Below are 20,854 nucleotides of genomic sequence, written 5' to 3'. Positions count from 1 at the left end.
AGTCTCCGATCAAGGCGATGCAGGTGGGAAAGCTGCTGCAGAAGCACCGGGGTCTTCAGCTCCGATGCCTTCCAAGACATCGAAGCGTGGAGCTGGTGCTTCACAGAAGGGGCGTCCAGCCGGCCCTACAGTGGCTGACCTGCTCAGAGGAGCACCTGTGAGATCAGCGCCAGGTCAGGAGGGAAATAGCAATATCATGCTCACCGAGGAGACGAAGGCTGCTGTTGAAACTCTGGTCTGGGCTCAATGCGTGCCGTATCCGCAACACCCAATGTCCCCGAAGCACACAACAAGGCGGTAGTTGAAGAGACTATTGACCAGGAGCCGATGTTGGAGTCGAGCGCGAGGGATCAATCTATCGCAATGGGGAGTGAAGGTATGCTTTTGTCTTTACCTCCCCCAGTGGTAGTAGGGACTATTGCGAAGGCTGATGGAGTCCTATGCGTGACTGATACCAATAATACTGTGGGAACAATTCAAATGGCGACCTTCCCTCATCCGGTCAAATTAATTAATGCCCCCCAAATACAGCAGGCAGCGCTGGGTGGATCCATTCAAGAAGACGATCAGAATATAGGCCACGCTAATGAAAATAACGAAATTGGCGAAATCGAATTTCATGATCTTGATCCGGAAAAAGACCCCAGTGATTTCTTCTCCTTCTCCGACAGGGGCGAGTGGTCTGAAGATATCTCTACCACAGACGAGAGCTGTAGTGAGCTAACCGATGACCCTGGCTCCAAAACTAAAACTACCCTAAAGAAGAAAGTGAAACGGCATGGAATAAAGGATTTGGCGTGGGATTACACCCCCACAAACCAGCTCACTAACCCCCAAGTATTTCAAACGCTGAACAACCAGAATACTTGGTGTGTTCAGGTCCAACAGCCCCAACCTTAGATACTATTCTTCCGGCTATCTCACTGCATCGTGAGGAGACACGCCAGGATAATCGTAAAGCTCAAGCCGCCATGCGTAAGGTGCAAGGGGTTGTTCGCAAACTAACTAAGACATATAGTGCTTTTGGGGACCGATTCACTGACTTAGAATCTAGGATTGTTTCCAATGAATCAGAGATGGTGTTGAATCAAGAACGGGTGGACTCCCACGAGGCTCAGCTAGCAGGCGTTAAATGGAAGCTAGAGGAGTTTGAGAACCGCCAGCGGAGAAACAATCTGCGAGTTCTGGGGGTTCCTGAAGGGGTGGAGGGGAGGATGCTCGCTCCTATGTGGTGGACGTTTTCCGTGACTCTATGCCCATACTTACTGGGTGGAATTGGACTTTGGAAGTCCAACGCACCCACTGTGTTCCCTTTACTCTACAGCACCCACAAAACCCGGGGCCTATCCTCGTTCCCTCCTGGTCTATTTTGGCAATTTTATTCTCCGTCAGGCGGTCTTTGAGAAAGCCAGACCGGTGTCGAAATGAACCAGAAATAATGTCTCTTATTTTGTGCACCCCGATTTTTGTCACTCCACTGTCAAGAGGCGGTGGAGACTGCGTCAGCTAATTGTGATTTGGGGGGGCAAACTAAATTATTTCTCTCTGAAATAAAGGCCACAGAGTATCTTGATGGGCTATCTGGCTAAGAAATTATTGAATTAGTAGTACTCCTGTTTTTTCTTTTTTTTCTTTTTTGTTTTACAATGAATTAAGATGGTGTTAGACAAGCACTGGAATGGAAACAAAACAGAAAAAAAGAAAAAGAGGGAAATGTGTGGGTGAATTTGAAGCTCAGCATTTGTTGTATATTAAAATAACATAGGGAATGAGCTCTGGTCATGTGTCGCATGTTCATCACTAACAGGCACTAGCTGGAGTCTGTTTGCCTTAAACGGGGAGGTGGGTGTGTCCTTCGGGTGGGTGGGAGGAAGCTCGTGGGGGGGTGGCGGTTTAACATAAAAAAAACAACTCCAGAATTATTACCGAAACAATGAAGCTGAAAGCAGCGAAAAAAGGAATGCAAAAGGCAAGTTATATTTTAAAGGTCTTTAAGTACTTTAAGATATTGTTGGAGCGATCATCGCAACTGTTTAGCAGATGTCAATGGGGAAGATAACGATTTGCTCCTGGAATGTTGCGGTAATAAATGACAGGGCTAAGAGGGCCCACTTTGTCAAAATAATTAGGCAAAAGTCTTCTGATATAATCTGCTTACAGGAGACGTACCTGCCCTGGGAAAAAAAAATATTAAAAGTTGGGGGTATAACATTCTAGCCTGTACAACACAAACCTCTAATATTCACGGGGTAGCTATTTTAGCTAAAATATCATTAGGGCTAGCTAAACGCAAAGCAGCAGATGCTCTTTGGGGGTGGGTTATTGCAGAATTGACATTTGGTGTTACTATCTGCTCGGTTTATGGATAGAATCAAGATGACCCTCAAATATTTGAGGATCTCGCCTCATGGCCAAAATCTATAGTTTTTTGCAGTGATTTAAATATCTCCTTAGGGTCTACACTCAGGAAACAAAAACACAATAGATACTCAGGACACAAACCTAGGGAATATAGGGGCATAAGTCAATTTAGAGATAGCCATGACCTGGTAGATATTTGGGATCTAAAAAATCATTCCGACCCTGGGTATACTTTCTTTTGGTCCCCACATAACAAATATGTCAGGATAGATTATTTTTTTGTGACAAGAGATTTGGTTTGTAAAGCAGAAATTATGAAGCTTCCGAAAATTATTTCCGACCACAACCCTTTAATTTTGACTGTAAACTTAATCAACTTTACCAGACTTCGCACTAAATGGACATTTGACAGAAAGCTCCTAGTCAACGAAGACTATATAACATTTATTAGAGTTTTCGGCATAAAGTTATTTTGATATGAATCTCTACAGTGCCTCTAGGGGAAATGTCTGGGATTGCTTCAAAGCTACTCTCAGAGTAAAAAAACAGCAGGAAGCTAAGAAGCTAAGAATCTGCAATTGGTATGAGAGTTGATTAGTGCCCAGGAAGAACATGTTTTAACAGTAACACAGGGAAATGATGGGGTCCATATTCTTCACCGTATATTGGTTTTAAAAAACAAATTAAACAGCTGGCCAGAGATCTGCTGAAACATTTCAGTCACACCGGAATAGAATGTATGAGAATGGTGAGAGGGTGGGTAAACATTTGGCTTTACGCACACGGCAGAAGATCTCTTATAATGCGATAGCTTCTATTAAGATAGCCGGTCATGAAAATACTGACCCGGATGATATCATTGGAGGATTCCAACGTTACTATCAAAAACTGTATTATGATGATACTCTAGAGGACATTGCTGAAGTTAGGAAAGCAGCAAGAGAATCTGCAGGAAATCCCGGATCCGGTAGAGCTTTAGATGACCGAGCTAGAGAAGAACTTGAAAAAGAAATTAACATTACTGAGATACAATCAGCCCTGTCTGGTTTGGCCTCGGGAAAAGCCGCAGGCCCTGATAGAATTCCCTTCGAAATTTATAAAATAATAGGTAATCTAATAGGGCCTATCTTATTGGACTTGTTTTCTGGAATACAATTAAGTGGAAACCCTCCATAGTCTTGGAAAGAGACGGATATAATCATCTTCCCTAAAAAAAGTAAGCCTGTTGAGAATCCATCTTCATACCGACCACTCTCTCTGATCAATTCAGATTCTAAATTATATGCCAAAATTGTAGCTAAAGTAATTGGCTCGGGAGGGTCGTTGAACATCTGGTCTCCCCCTGGCAACATGGCTTCATTCCGGGTAAGGGTACAACGGATCACACCCGCAGAGTCATCTCGTTTTTTGATGCCATGTCCGGGACGGGGGGCTGGATGTCAATGATCCGCCTTGATGACGAGAAAGCTTTTGATCGGGTGTCTTGGGAGTTTTTATGGGGGGTGCTTGAACTAAATAATTTTGGGCCCGAATTCATTAAATTAATCAGAGCTATGTACCAACAATGAAAAGCTAGGTTGCAATTAATGGGCAAAGAGTCTCGCACGATTAATATTTCTAGGGGAACGAGACAAGGTTGCCCTTGTTCTCAGATGTTATTTGCTCTGTACATCAACCCCTTGATTATTAATTTGTTGCAGAGCCAGAAAATTAAAGCAATTGTTGTTGGTGCTTACGAGACTAAAGTACTAGTTTATGCCGATGATGTGGCAGTTTTAACACCTAACCCTGCGGAGGCAATTTTAGAAATAGATATAATCACTCAGCAGTTTGGTCGGTTCTCTGGATAGTCACTTAATAAAGACAAAACAGTTATTTTATGCACTGATAACATTGACTATGATGACCCAAGGAAAGCAGATAAGGCTACCTATCTGTGGGTATGTTTAAGCTCCAAAATAGGAGATATTAGAAAATTGAATTATGAAACCTGGATCAAAAGCATAGGAAAATATCTTAGGAGAGTCAACAGTTTACATCTATCTTTCATCAGTAGGGGCAACTTTTAAAAAAATGAATATACTATCAAAAGTATTATATTGTTTCGAGCCATACCATTAATTGTAGTAGATAGCATTTTAAAAACACTAGAATCACAACTGTCAAATTTTGTCTGTCAGTATGGGAAGATTAGGAGGTTGCTGTAGTTTTTTTTATCTTTGCCACAAAGCAGGGGTGTGAAGCACTCCAGTAGTCTGGGTTCATGAAGAATAAGAAGCTTATTCCCAATAGACAGCTTATACATCCACAGTACACGAAGCACAAACTCCCTCTGCCCAACTCCCACATACAGAATGTCAGATGTCAGAGAAACCATAACATTCTGAAGAAGTGTCCTAACTGAGAATACTACACACCTTCCCCCCTAAAAACCCCCCAAAAAATAAAGATAAAATAAAAACAATACTAATGAACAAAATCCCTCAATTTGACAGAAGTATGTTTGATACGAGAACTTTTCCTTAAATTAACCACATTACTAGGTTCTACAACAACATTACCTACATTATTATCATTGTCACATGGTATGCAAGGAATTGAATCGTGATTATTACTTGCACTGGTAGAACCTGATACTACAGTATCAGAAGTTGGCAAATCAAATCCAAAAGTATTTAACATGGCAGGATGGTTTTCATAAATATTCCAAGACTTGGGTGGAGAAGAACGAGAAATCGCTTTAGAGTTCTTAGCTCTACATAAAGAAATACGTCTAAAATTCCAAATTTTTCCACCCTCTACCCTTACCGCCTTGCTGAAAACTTCCAACACTTTGCATGGATCAGACCATGTAGCCCACTTATTGCCATAAAAGCCACCAAACTTAACACGTACAAATTCTCCCACCTTAATCTTTGAACTATGACTAGACAAACGCGGCGGATCACCTCTCATCTTCTCCTGATACTTTAAAACTTTATCCCTAACTTGAGAAAAATCAAATGAGGAATCAGATGGAGTTTTAATTTTCATCCACCAAGGTAAGAGTTTAGAACCAGGTTTCCTACCTCGCAGCATCTCAAAAGGAGACAAACCAGTGACAGAATTAGGAGAAGTGCGGTACGACAACAAGGTCACACGTAAAGCTTTTTTCCACTCCAAACCACTTTTAATCGCTAATTGGATAGAATCTTTAATAACTCTATTAAAGCGTTCTACTTGACCATTGGCCTAAGGGTTGTAATTGGACACTCTTTTATGTACTATACCACATCTTTCAAGAAACAAACCAAACTCTCTGCTAATAAATTGGGGACCATTATCCGAAACAATTTCCGCAGGAATACCCTCCCTACAAAAAACTTCATACAAAAATTCAATTACTTGTGTAGAACCAATCATATCAACCACTTTCAACTCAGGCCATTTAGAGAAGTAATCAATTAAAACTAAAGCAAACACATCCTTGTTAGAAGACTAACTATGAGGACCAATAATGTCAATGCCAAGTTTCTTCCATGGACTCGTAACAAACTCAATAGTAGAAACATCAACAGCCAAACGTTTGACAGATTTATCACTTTTAGCACAAGGAGAACATAAACTAACCCACTTGAAAACCATCCCGTCAACCCCCGGCCACCAATAGAACTCTCTAATACGCCTTTTGGTGCTGGACATACCCATATGTCCTTCATGAGTCATGGAAATAATTTTCCCCCTTAACTTGAATGGGGGAACTATTTATTTTATCACCTCTAGTTACAAAACCATGATCAAACATGAGTTCGTCTTATCTTTTGCAAAAAGACAAAAGATCACCAGATAACTTCCGTTCTTCAGGCCAACCAATTTGCATGAATTTTACAACATCAGACAAGTTACTGTCCTCACACATAGCCACTTTCCACTCGGAAATAATATCAGACAAAATCTTAGAATTCCCTCCATTGATATCATCAATAGTAAAAGCAACATCAAAATCAACCCCAACATTAGCAACATCAAGTGTGTCAAATAACGGTAACCGAGACATACAGTCGGCATGCACATTGAAACGAGCAGGAACATACTCAACCACACATTGAAATTCCTGTAATTTGGCAGCCAACCGTGCCAACCGAGCAGTCAGAGTTCTACCACCACCAGCCACTAACATATTAATCAAAGGCTTGTGGTCTGTTCGTAAACGAAATTTAGTTGCCCACAAGAATTGTTGAAAATTTTGCACAGCCCAGGTACACGCTAACAATTCCTTGTCAATAGTAGAATAATTGTATATGATGCATCCCGCAAAGTTCTTGATGCATATGAGACTACATATTCTTGACCCTTGTTCCTTTGCATTAACACCGAACCATTGCTAGCATCCACAGACACAATGCAATCTTTACCGATCTCAAAAGGTCTTAGAAAAGGAGCATTCACAATTTCTTTCTTGAGAAATTGAAAAGCACATTGTTGTTCTTTGTGCCATACAAATTTAAAATTTTTCTTTAACAAAGATCTCAACGGATGAACTTTAGATGAATAATCCTGTACAAATTTACTATAAAATTCTGTTAACCCTAAGAATGATACAAGTTGTTCCTTTGTTGAGGGAGCAGGAGCATTAGAGATACTCAGAATATGATTGAATTTGGGCTTAATACCATGCGAAGAAATTTCATGTCCAAGATATTCCACCTTACTTTGTCTGAACTTACATTTAGAGAATTTTAAGGTCAAACCTTTTTCCTGTACACATTTTAACACTTTTTCCAAGTTCTTATCATGTTCTTCATAGTCCTTTCCAAAAATTAAAATGTCATCCTGGAAGGCAATAGCACCGGAACACCCCTCCAGGACTTCCTTCATAAGTAGTTTGCATCCCAAGCATCTCATAAACAATATACCTTACAGTGAGATGCTACACCTTAGGCATGCAGCAACGATAAAGATTTAAAAATAGCACAAGAAAACAGCAGCATAAGATTGGAAGAAAGGGGTTACTCCAAACATGTAATAAATAAAGCTATTTCAAAATCTATGCTGCAGAACAGGGAGGATTTACTCAGTGACAAACATCTAAACACACAAGAAACTATGGGAGCCAAGAAGGTAGAAAAAGATTAGGAAGCCAGTGAATTTAGGATAATCATGAGGTATAGAAAACAACAGAATAATTTGCAAATATCCAACAAAACTGGCCAATTATCCTAAATGACTCTGTGATAGGATCCCTGCTACCTCGGAGGGTGTCCATCACTTACAGCAAAGCTCCATCCATGAGAGATGCATTGGTTAACATCAGCCCAGGAATCATTGAAGGTACTAGATGGTTACAAACAAATAAAGAATTGTTTAAATATAAAACCTGCAAGGCATGCCTGCATGGTATCAATAGAAACACATCAAAAACACTTTTCAGTAGCAAAGAGTTTAAGATTCACAAGCTACTGACATGCAAGACAGAATACGCTGTCTATGTGCTGGTATGCCCTTGTGGCCTCGAATACATAGGTGGCACAAAATTGCAAGTACACAAGCAGGTGTTACGACATTGACGCACCATCACAAGCCAAGACTACACATATCTAGTGGCGCGTCATTTTAGGGAAATGCGCAATTCCAACAACATAGACATGAAATATTTTGTAAAAGAAGCAGTTCCCCCAAGCAGACGAGGAGGAGACAGGGAATACAAATTGAGAAAATTAGAGACGAGATACATCTTACAATTAGACTCCAAATATCCAGGGGGATTGAACCGAGGATTTATACACCTGCTTGGGATAAAAATGTTTAAAAAAATACAAAGGGTTTTTACAAAACATGGTTTTATCTAATTTGGTAGGTTAATGCACAAGTATCTTATGTTCTACATGGTTTTATGGTTTTTTCCAGACTTAATGATCAAGAAGTGTGACATAATGATGTATTTAATCAGTTGTATATAGTTATTTATATATTTAAGGACGTATAATATGTATAATGTTGTGAGTATTTAAAAATGTGTATAAATATCTTTATTTATGTATTTACATATTTATATATTTACATTTGAGATGTATTGCACAAATATATGTTGAAAAGACAAAGATACTAAGATGCTTATCTACCATAGCCATGGCCTATTTGAGTATTGAAACTGCAATATAATCTATCGAACTAACATCTACAGAATTTAGCTGTTTGTTAAGATGGTCCTACTTCAAAAGAAAGAAAGCTATACTGCCACCATTCTCTGCTCAACAAAAATATCCTATACGGAATAGTGTTATGTAAATAGTATTGACCACACATAGATTTAATTTATTCACGACTCACTTTCACAGTAAACATGCAACCATTTGAAGACATAGATATTTTACCTGGAAAAGGTACATATACACATGGGATAGTCAAACCATTCAAAGCGGATTGTTGATAATGTAAGCATTAGATGTTATATTACCCAATAGAGTTGTACAAAAGTATCATCTATGTCTATGATAGCACAAGCTACGTGATACTAGTTTAGAATGCCCTTGTCACTTAAATGTCCACAATGGACCCTGCCATGTCATGTGATCAAGGCTCTAACGTGCTGAAACGTCATTGCGACGGAGCAATAAAGTAATTCAGCACGATGATTCGGGTCCGTGTCTGTGTTTGGAGTGATCCATTGTTACACAGAAAGTAGTTATATATTTGACCGATAAGTTTCACTCAGTCATTCACGGGACCCCCTCTCCAGATTGGACAACGCTCAAGGTGAAACGCCAGTTCCGGCTTTACCTGGAAGCACTTGAATCAGTGGAGGATACAAAGCGTTTCGGTTGGGGATTCTTTTCCGTTGTTTATTACAAGTGCAGAAAAAAACCCTCTCCCCTGCCAACAGATCCGTTTCGGCGTTACCGCCTTCCTCGTTGTTGGCTACCTTTAATCAAACCACCATTTTTAAAGTGCAAAGTGCGGGCAAACACGATCATAGACAGCGACAATGGCCTCATTACACCTAAAATACATGTCATTTGTGGCGGCCATCTTAAAATGCTCCTCATGTACAAGAACTCCGTGTTTATATGTAAATACATTTCCAAACATCGTGTATTAAACAACTACAGTCAATACCTCATTAAAATCATATGTTTGATAAAACAATGAACGTCTTATATGCGTGTGTTTGTGTGTGATTAGGCACAAGGTTCACTTACATGTTTGTAAGTGAAATAGGAACACATTGTTAAGTAACTGATTCAAGTTGAAAATAAGGCTTATCTTCCACAGAGAGTGAATAGTTGTGTAAGTTGTTATTTTAATAGGGATACATTTTAGGAAACGTCCTTAAAGATAATAATGTCTTGCTATATTTTAGTTTCAGGATTTACAAATTCTATTTAAAAACACAGAAAGCTGGTTACACAGAAATATACCTAATTTTTGTTACATGCAAAACCTAATAGCAGGGTACTAAGCTATCTCTTATTGCCCTTAGATATCCACTTCAACCTGCATTGGTTTACCACCAAAATTACCTCCTTTACAATTGCCAGGAGAAACAAAAGGGTTCCTGACAGGTGTAATCCCATTTACGAGAATTGAGATCTCCATCACAAGTGTGGGGTTCTCTAAATCCATATTTTATTTATTTATTTATTTTCTTAAAGTTTTATATAGCGCGAACTAGACCCAAGACATTGGGTCTCTGAGTGCTTTATAAATGCGTATAAATGTAAATGCGTCTAAGGTTGGGAATATGGGCTTTTCTGGGCATTCCAAAGCGTGTTCATCCCTGGAAGTTTGCGCACTCCCAGAAAACTACATGTGTGTGGGCATTCACAAACTCCTATCATGCCTCTTTCCAGCTTCGAAGAGGTCAGACATTTACTCCAGGACAGCAATGGCGGAAATATCCTTGCTTGGTTGAGAATGGGAATGAAACACCCTTAGATTTGGAAGGACAGTAGGATAAGAGATTCCTCCATCTGGAAAAATGTTTTTTCCCATCAAGAAAAAGAACTAAAAAAAAGGTGCACTGATATCATGTAGGTACTGTAGTCAGTATAATAGAGATACTGAAAGTCACCTTTTGTCCTAATTTTTCAATGATCCTGCCAGCCAGAACAAGCCCTGTGCAACATGGAAGTTTGATCACATTCCATGTCTTTCTCTTCTACTGTTCCATTTTCTTTCGTTCTACTCCTTTCCACCTTATAGTCAATGTATGAATAATAGTGTGTATAGTGACATGTGGAAGCACACAGCGTAGGATTCTGATTAAAAGGTTAGTGCATTTTGGCAATTTAATATTCTAACTCCGATTCCAAGCACATTGACAAAAGTGTAAATATTGATGGGGGAAGGATTTACTGATCTTACTCCTATTTCATGCACATTAGGAAAAGTGAATATAATGTGGACTTCACATAAAATATTATAAAGCAAATTCAAACATCAATTGTTTTCAATTATGTATTAAAATTGGAGCACAGGCTTCATCGATACATAAAAATAAATCACAATTTAAAAAGTTACACATAAATACTACTGAATAATCTGGACTACAATATATATTGATTTTTTTCAAATTCTAGTTAGTGTTTTTATTTCATTTTGAAATTCTATTAATAACTTTTAAAAATCCACAATAAGAACATATTATTATAACCCCCAATTCATATGAAAATTATTGACTTTAAACATAAAATACTACTCACACAACCCTCAAAAAAACCTGAAGTCTGCTGGAAAAAAATTGAATACGTAAAAAAGTTAATAAACCCCCAAACTGTATTTTATATATTTTTAAACAATTAAATTCATTTAAATTTTTCATTGATAATCCCATAATAAGTGTAGTATTAAAATTATGAGTTCTAAATTAAATGAAAACATTTACAATAAAACAATCCTCACTCCCAATTCTTCATTGAAATCAACATCACAACAAAGAAAATACATTATACAATTATAAGGTATCAAAATGAATCAAAACACATCTTAAAAATAAAACACACAAACATTATTAAAAATTAAAAATACATAGCAAAGATACTACCCACCCAATACCCTCAAGTCAAGCAATAGACCCCAAAAATAACATAACAAAAACATTAAAAATAAAATAAGTATGCAAATTAAAACATATTTATATGCAGAATGATAAATTATACACTCACTAATATACATATAAACTATAATATGAACCATGCTATTTTGTTACACTATATTTTCAACATCAATATTACTGTCAAAATGTTTTCAAATATATATTTTTCTCTTCAATATTATGCCCCATAAAAGTATTGTAGTCACAAAATTTTCACAAAAGTAATATGATCAAACGATACTTTGCAGCAAGGGTCAGCTGGACAACTCTTGTCTTCACATTATGGGGTTCAGAGAAGAGAATGGGGTGCCTGGCTGCTGAGCAGGATCAGTCCCCTATTACCCATTGAGCCACTTGCAGCACTGAGTACTATTTCCAGGAGCTCACCCAATCTATTTTTTTTTTTAAATAAAAATATCAGAAGTAGGCACTTTCTAACTCTCTCAACATGTATGCAACATGTATGCATGAATGTAAGTCAATAGACTTCCTAACGTTACACATTCTTTATTCTCGTTAGCTTATGACCATCCACTTGTGAGAAACACAAGATTTCCTGAATCCCTATCCTTCATTCCCTCTTAACGTGGCATAACACCGCCTTATAAATAAGGCCTCCTTTCACACTACACTAAGCGCAAAAGGGGTAGGTAATGGGTTTTTGGGGCGGGCGTTTAGGTGAAACACCTATTGATTTTAACGTTGCTCCCTATTTACAAGGGTGGTATAAATATGATGCAGCGCCAACATTAAGACCAGAAAAAACCTGGCCTTAACACAGTGAAAGGAGGAGAAAAGTTTAATTTCTCCTTGTTTTTGCTGTTTCTCTGTGTGCTGCATTGTGCGGCACCCATAGAAACGTCAAATCACCATGAATGACTGTTTATGTGCAGGAAGGTGTTCCTTCCTGCACATAGTCAATCATTAAAAAAAATTATGATTTGCAACTTCTATATCTATATGCCTATAGGCCCATATGAATCAATGGGAAGGCATTCTCATTTTGCGATTCGCAATTAAGGAATCGCAAAATGAGAATGCAATTTCATGGGTGCAGAGGGGGGTCCAAAGGACCCCCCCTGCACCCCTGAAATGTGACATACAGTCCATTTTTCACACATACATGCCCAAGGGCATGTGTGAGTGTAAAATGAAAGTGTCAAAAATGCACTTTTGTGCATTTTTGAAACTTTTCTTAAATTACCATGAAGTTGACTTCATGCTAATTTAACACTTCCGATTTGCGAATTCGCACTTTTTTTTAAATGATGCATTGCATTTAAGAAATTGCAAAATTGCGATTTCTTAAATGCAATCGCAATTTAGGAAATCGCAAAAAAATAGCGATTTCTTAAATTGCGAAAAAAAACAGCTTGATGCATCTCAAAACAGTGGATTTGCATTCGCAAACGGCCGAATTTTGCGATTCGCACCATTTGCGAATGCAAAAACCAATGATGCATGTGCCCCCGAGTGACTTTTAAAGATAAAACAGAAACTTATGATGGCCCATGCAACTCACAAACTTTCTGCAATCTTGTAGAGACGATGTGATGGAAACAGAAATGTCATAACTACTCTTTTGTTCTAACTATTCTTGTTCTGGTTCATTCCTGTTTTAAAACCGATGATATATTTTCTTCTCTTTAGGCATTCTTTTCAAATCATTTTATATTTATGGTGTTCTGACCATCTGGAATAGTCCTGTGTTGGTCTTCGTCTTGTGGTTTTTCCACATCACTTAAAACAGAAAAAATTTCCCTACGGGTAAGTCTCCCAGTCGTCATTGTTATGTCCTGTACTGTATTTGTACAGTGTTTTTTTTCATTTCTATTTTCCTTCTGCTTCCTTTATTCCAAAATTCTTTTCTTCTTTCTCGAGCTGCTATTTTTCATTTTTACTTTCATTATATTTTCTGTAATATTTGTTATATTTTTATTGTTATTGTAACTATTGCTTCAACTTATTTTCTAATTACGTTTCATAATTCAAGATAATGTTGTGAAATGTTAAGAATTTAGGTAACCCAATTGAGAGGCAAAGATTATTATCACATTTGGCCAGATTGCATGCTGAAATTACTCTCTTACAAGAGACACATGTGTCTGATTCAGAAGCGTTAAAACTTGAAAATTGTTGGATAGCTCATGTTTTGGTATCCACAGCTTTACCGTATGGAACCAAGATTCTTTTTAACAAAAATTTGAACGTCAAGAGGTTATTACAACCCAAAGGCATCAATGGGAGGGGGAGTTCAGTTGAATTAATGATTTACCATATTCCGCTAATAATTTTAATGTATATGGTCCTACAACAATCAATAATTCCTTTTGGAAGAATATCACAACTCAAATTGTAAGTCTAATTGGTGAGTATGTTAAATATGGGTGGACGATTGCAGGCAGGTGATTGACAACATTTTAAATAGGAATTCTAAAGTTAAACATGTATCTAACAAAATGAATAAAACATTCTCTTCTACCTTATCTCAAAAATCCTTGATTGACAGATGGAGACTTTGCAATCCTACCACAAGAGAATATATGTTCTATTCTCCAGTAAATAACATGCAATCCAGAACCGACTACATCTTTTCCATTAAATCTTTGGCTCAGAATCTTTTTCATTCAGAAATAGGCTGTTTTCCTATTTTTTGATCATCCACCTGCCGTCACTGATATTAATTTATCTCTATCTCAGCCCCATCCTAGAAATGGACGATTTAATAACTCACTTCTTTGAGCACCAAGACAGAGGGGAGAACATGGCGGCCGTGAGCTAAGCCGCTGCTTGCCGTCGGGGCAGCTGAGCCCTATCTACTCACCAGCATAATGTGAGGCAGGAAATTGTCTCCTCTGGCTCTTTCGAACTCCCGGAGACATTATTAGGGTTGTTTCTTCCTCGTTTTCTCTCTCGTGTGTGCTCCTACAAGAGGTGCTTGCTGGGCAGCCGGATGTGTGGTGGCATGTTGGGGGATCGTTGGTTTGCTGCCGCCCTAGAGTTGAGGCGGGGCTGCAGAGCAGCGGCTCGCGGGTTCCTCCGGGCTGAGACGAGCAGATGCAGAAGCAGCACATCGCGGCTTCTTCCTCTACCCGGCAATATTGATGCATTTTGGCCACCCAAAGACAAGGTGGAGGCGGACCTGGAAACCGACAGCACATGAGCTCATGAGGACTCATCACCGCAGGTGCAGGTGAGGCAGGGGGGAGATTTACGGTTGGGCACTGTTCGAGCTTCCACTCCCGATACTGACATATTTGTTATGAAGGGAGGTAAATTGGTGGCCTCAGCGGCGCAGACATCGTACCACAGACCATCTAAATTGGCACAGGGGCCCCAGGGAGATCAAAGGTCTTCAGATAGTTTGCCCGTTAAAAGTAAAGGCAAGAAGGGGAGGAGACGTGGTGTGGGGACACAGGGAGCATCTAAAATTAAGAGTAAAAGTAAACGACTCCTGAGTCAGGGAAAAGCACTAAAAACAAAGCTAAAGCCCCAGGCTATCAGACCATAGTGAGAGCTTAAATATTAGCCCAAGACAAAGCCCCAGGTTACAGGTCGACGGGGGAGAGGGAGGTGAGAATTTAGGTCTGAATATAACCTCTGACCCAAGGAAAGGTGGTATTTTCTCCACTTTCTAACACGGGGAGGTAAAGGGCAGGAGTATTAAAGCGGGGAGAGCAAAAGGTCATTTCCTAGATAACAGGCTCAAGATTACTCCTATCCCTTCGGTGATATTTCAAACTCCAACCATTAGTCCTAGATATTACTCCACAAGGGCAAGTCTTGAGGAGCAACCAACTGGGTCGGGTTGAACCCCTTTACCACTCGGAAGTGACAGAAAAGACAGAAAGGACAGAAAGGATGGACCTGGTGGGCAAAGTTCCCAAAGAGCAGAAGACCCTCAACGAAATGGCTGCTGCAACAGCTTCAACAGCACTAAAGGGGATTTTAGATAAAACCCCTTCACAATTGACTACTCCAGCCTGCCAACCTACAAACAAACTGGACAATGGGGTGGTTGTAACCCAGGAAAATGCTGAGGAGCAGGAGCAGGGTACTGAAGGGTCGTCATTGCCCCCAGTGTCTACAGTAGCTCCCCTGGAGGCTCTTTTCTCTTCCCTGCCAGTCGACATAAAAAGTTTTTTTTCCGTATCCAAAGCCAATCAGGGTAAAATCTGTCTTTTTTGTGAAAACTTAAAAAAAAAAATCGATCTTTTAAATTCTAGGACGGATTCATTGGAAACCTCCATTGGAGAGATTAAGAAGGAGTTGGAGGTTGCAAAAATCGATGTTGCTATATTGAAGAAAAAGGAGACAACACTCTGGGAAAGACTGGAGGTGTTTGATAACAACTCAAAGAGGAACAATTTGCGCCTTTTAAATGTTCCAGAAGGGAGTGAAGGAGAGGACATTTAGTCTTTCATAGCCACTCTTATTAAAGAATCGGTCCAGATCGATGAGTCAGTGGAAGAGTTGCAGAAGTATATTCAGAGGAACCACAGGGACCCCTTTTGAAAAAACCCTAATTGGCCAAAGCCAAGAAAAATTCTAATGCATTTTTTAACGTTCTCCTTGAAGAAAAAGATTCTCAACTGGGATTTAAAACAAAAATTCCTGATTCCCAGAGACTTTGTGTTAGATTTGAGGGTCTCTAATTGGCACAGGTAGGTACTTGTGACAAATAGGGACCCTTGCCTCTAGTCAGGATAAGGGTATTACACTCCCTTGGTAGCTTGGCACGAGCAGACTGGCTTATCTCAGAGGCAGTGTGTAAAGCATTTGTGACCACATACAGTAACCCAGTGACAACACTACAGATGGACACCACACAAGGTTTTTATATAAAAAATAAGTATACTTTATATAGAGTTACCACAAGACCATAAACAACAAAAATACACAATACTGTTACTTTAAGATGGTAGATTTAGCTTAGTTAAGTTCAGTTCTTGAGATGCAACACTTTGCGTCAATGTACCTTAGGTTGCGTTGCGCTTCCACGACAAGCAATGTCGCAGCGAGGGAAATGCGGCAAAGTTCAAGTACAAAGAAATAAAGACGTGAAGATCTTCTAGATGTGGCACGGGGATGTGAGAAGTTCTCGGTTCAATGTGTGGACTGCAGCAGCGACACCCTTGTTCCGCGATGCGACGGCAGCAGATTCACTGGCGGCACTCTTCTCCCACGATGCGTGAAGCTTCCGCATGATGCGACACCTACAGCGGCGACATCCACGATGCGATGACAGCAGCTCCAACGACGGTGCGGTTAACGGGGATGTGAGGCTCTTTTCTTCAATGCGGTGCAGTGCGACAGTTCCAGCGGCGACACCATCCCTTGGAGTTGCAACGGCAGGCACAGCGACGGTGACACGCTCCGACCTCCTTGCGAGACTCTTCTCTCGATGCGGTGCAATACAACAGCTATTGTGGCGACACCCTCCTTCGGAGTTGCGATGGCAGCAGCAGCGATGGCGACACGCTTCCTCTTCGTTGCGGCATGCTTCTCTCCGATGTGGTGCAGTGCGACAGTTCCAGCGGCGACACCCTCCTTCGGAGTTGTGACAGCAGGCACAGCGATTGCGACACGCTTCTTCTTTGATGAGTCGCACTTCCAGCTCCTTGCGACACGCAGTTCCTCAGAAGGCCCAAAACAGCAGCAGGCACTTACACAAGAACTCTGTGGAGCTGGGGGTTGAAGACTGTTGTCGCTAAGACTTCAGCAGGAAACATCAGACACCCCACAGGAGGAGGAGCCAGCATTGTGGAAGGCAAGTACAGTCCTGGAGCACTTTGTTTACAGGACTCCTTCTCTTCTTTCAGTGTGCAGGGCAGAGACATAAGCCGCTCCCCAGGAGGTGGAGCCATCATTGTGGAAGGCAGGCACAGCCTATTCAAGGTTCAAGTGCAACTCCTCCCTTGCATCTAGATGCAGATCCCTCTCTTCACCACTGGGCTGACTCATCCTGTCTCTTGGAATCCCCCAGCCCTGTCACTCATAAAACCAGACAAAGGAAGACACAACCTAGCAGAGCCAGGCTTGAAAGGTTAGACAAGCAAATACCTAAAGTGGTATTTGCAAACACAGAATGTTAAAATCAACTTCACCAAAAGATGCATTTTATCCAGGCATGCTAAACTCGAATTTCTACCATGTTCTCTGAGACAGTTAGGATTATAAAATGTAATAATTCTAACAGCTCATTCTGGCCTATGGAGGTCAGGTAGCCTTGCAATAGTGAAAAGCGACAATTGCTGTAATTCACTATTAGGATATGCCACACACACCAGGGCTTGTCCTACCTTATACTTACAATGCACCCTGCCCTTGTGCCTACCATAGTGGTGACTGATATGTAGAAAAGGGAAGGTTTAGGGACTGGCAAGTGGGTGCACTTGCCCAGTCAGTGTGACAGTACCAGACTGCACACAGGCTATGCAATGGCAGACCTTAGACACATTTTACAAGACTGCTTCTGTGTGTGCACAACCAGTGCTGCAGGCCCACCAGACGCATTAGGATTTACACGCCTTGGGCACACTCAGTGCACTAGACTAGGGTCTGACAAGTAAACCAAATAGCTAAACATGGAACCACTGATTAATACATCAATTTACAATAGGGAACACTTGCACTGTGGCACTGGACAGCAGTGGCACAGTGCCTAAAGCATCTAACACCAACAAAAATACATGAGGCAACAGCAAATAATGGAAGGGAGACCCAAGCCAACGGTGCAAGGTCTAACACTTTACCTATGAGGTTTGTTCAGATTTGGCTCGAACAACTTTAGATAGGCAGTGGAACTGGGCAGGAGAATGGAGGACTTTAGAAGGCTCGGTGCGGTTGCACAGTTAAAATTCCCTGCACACTTGAGAGTCATACACAATAATCAGATGTAAAATATTAGAACAGTGCAGGAGGCAGACCAGTTGCTAGAAAGTCTGAAAGTCTAAATATAGACATAATAATCAAATGGGTTGCCTACGGCTAAGTGATAGACATTCATATGGGTCCCTTCTTCTCTCACTCTTTTCATTCTTCCTGTTATTCTTCTTTTTTTTTTTTGGAGTGGTGTCCACTCCTATTAGTATTTACTAGGGCTAGAATTAGTATAACCTCACTTACAAAACGATAAAAGAGCATAGATAAAATGGATTAACCTCAACTTGGCATAATTCAAGATGATATTGGAGAGTACTGTTTAGCCTGCACTAGAATGTTTAAGTTAGGAGGAGATGGGGTGGGCTGCTCCGACAGGCAGATGCTGGACTATTAGCCCAGATAAACGGGGGTAGGGTTCTCCATGGGTGGGGTAGGGAAAGGGAGGTTGGAGGGGAGATATAGGGGGGCACAGGATGGGGAGCATTTGGTGAAAAAAAGAAAATAATTGTCCACATTCGCCTTTTAGCTGCATACATTTGCATCGTTCACCCTTGGGTCTGGGCCTGGCAACCCAGTATACTCAGGTCTTTGTTTGGATCTCATTCTCTGTTGATTAGACCGCCATGACTGTCGTTCAGTTTTTATCCTGGAATTGGAATATCAATGGCCTTCGAGTAAAGTCAAGGAGAGCGAAAATCTTGCAGTATCTCAGGGATCCGCCTGCATAGGTTATTATATTGCAAGAAACACACCTTTTAAGAGGAGAACTGATTGAGCTTTTTAGTCAGTTAAAATGGGTGGATCATCTAGTCGGCACTAACCAGAGTGCCAATATTAGAGGAGTAGCCATTCTGTTTAAAAAGCAAGCCAATCCATGTATTTTAGAATCTTTGACTGACCCCGGAGGCAGGTGGGTTATTATAAAATTAACAATTCGAGGTTCCCTCTTTACAGTGATGGGCTATTATGGTCCCAACCAGGACGATCCCTCTACCTTGAAAACCATCCTTGCTAATTTGCTGCCATTCACGGAGCCTGTGATTCTGGCAGGTGATTTTAACATAGTCTTAGATCCTGTGCTCGATAAATCCCCCAATAGCAGAGCGAATGTATTTTCCAAATCTCGTACTTATTTACAAACCATGATGTCACAGACGGGTTTGTGTGGTATATGGAGGGGAAAGGTTGGGAGTACAATTAGACGTATCTTACTATAACAACAAATATGGCCATAAACCAAGGATAGATTATAGTGTGGCAGGGTATGCTCAGACGTAAGTCCCTTGCTCACTTGGCCACTGGATTCAAGATAGCCTGGCTGATGAGGATTATGAATCCGAAACCGGTCCCAGGATGCTTGTTTCCGGTCCATGGAAGACATGGCCTGGCAGTTCGGGCTGGACTGTTCCCATGAGGCACAGGGTCAGACTGATTTGCATATGGCCATGTCTGAAATGGGGTGGCTGAGTGGGCTAAAGAATGGTGATGAATTAAACCCAGATCAGTTGACTGGGGGTGAGTGTTTGATTTTCTCAAACGCTCCGTCCATCATCCCCTTTTGTATCGCTTTGTTCGCCCTAAGTGTGGCCGGTTATGCTCAGACGTGAGTCCCTTGCTCACTTGGCCACTGGATTCAAGATAGCCTGGCTGATGAGGATTATGAATCCGAAACCGGTCCCAGGATGCTTGTTTCCGGTCCATGGAAGACATGGCTTGGCAGTTCGGGCTGGACTGTTCCCATGAGGCACAGGGTCAGACTGATTTGGATATGGCCATGTCTGAAATGGGGTGGCTGAGTGGGCTAAAGAATGGTGATGAATTAAACCCAGATCAGTTGACTGGGGGTGAGTGTTTGATTTGCTCAAACGCTCCGTCCATCATCCCCTTTTGTTTCGCTTTGTTCGCCCTAAGTGTGGCAGGGTATGCTCAGACGTGAGTCCCTTGCTCACTTGGCCACTGGATTCAAGATAGCCTGGCTGATGAGGATTATGAATCCGAAACCAGTCCCAGGATGCTTGTTTCCGGTCCATGGAAGACATGGCTTGGCAGTTCGGGCTGGACTGTTCCCATGAGGCACAGCTTCAGACTGATTTGCATATGGCCATGTCTGAAATGGGGTGGCTGAGTGGGCTAAAGAATGGTGATGAATTAAACCCAGATCAGTTGACTGGGGGTGAGTGTTTGATTTGCTCAAACGCTCCGTCCATCATCCCCTTTTGTATCGCTTTGTTCGCCCTAAGTGTGGCAGTGTATGCTCAGAGGTGAGTCCCTTGCTCACTTGGCCACTGGATTCAAGATAGCCTGGCTGATGAGGATTATGAATCCGAAACCGGTCCCAGGATGCTTGTTTCCGGTCCATGGAAGACATGGCTTGGCAGTTCGGGCTGGACTGTTCCCATGAGGCACAGGGTCAGACTGATTTGCATATGGCCATGTCTGAAATGGGGTGGCTGAGTGGGCTAAAGAATGGTGATGAATTAAACCCAGATCAGTTGACTGGGGGTGAGTGTTTGATTTGCTCAAACGCTCCGTCCA

Source organism: Lissotriton helveticus, chromosome 2_2, assembly GCF_964261635.1.
Source record: "Lissotriton helveticus chromosome 2_2, aLisHel1.1, whole genome shotgun sequence".
Lineage (NCBI taxonomy): Eukaryota > Metazoa > Chordata > Amphibia > Caudata > Salamandridae > Lissotriton > Lissotriton helveticus.
The sequence above is the reverse complement of the archived record's forward strand: the minus strand, read 5'-3'. Positions refer to the sequence as shown.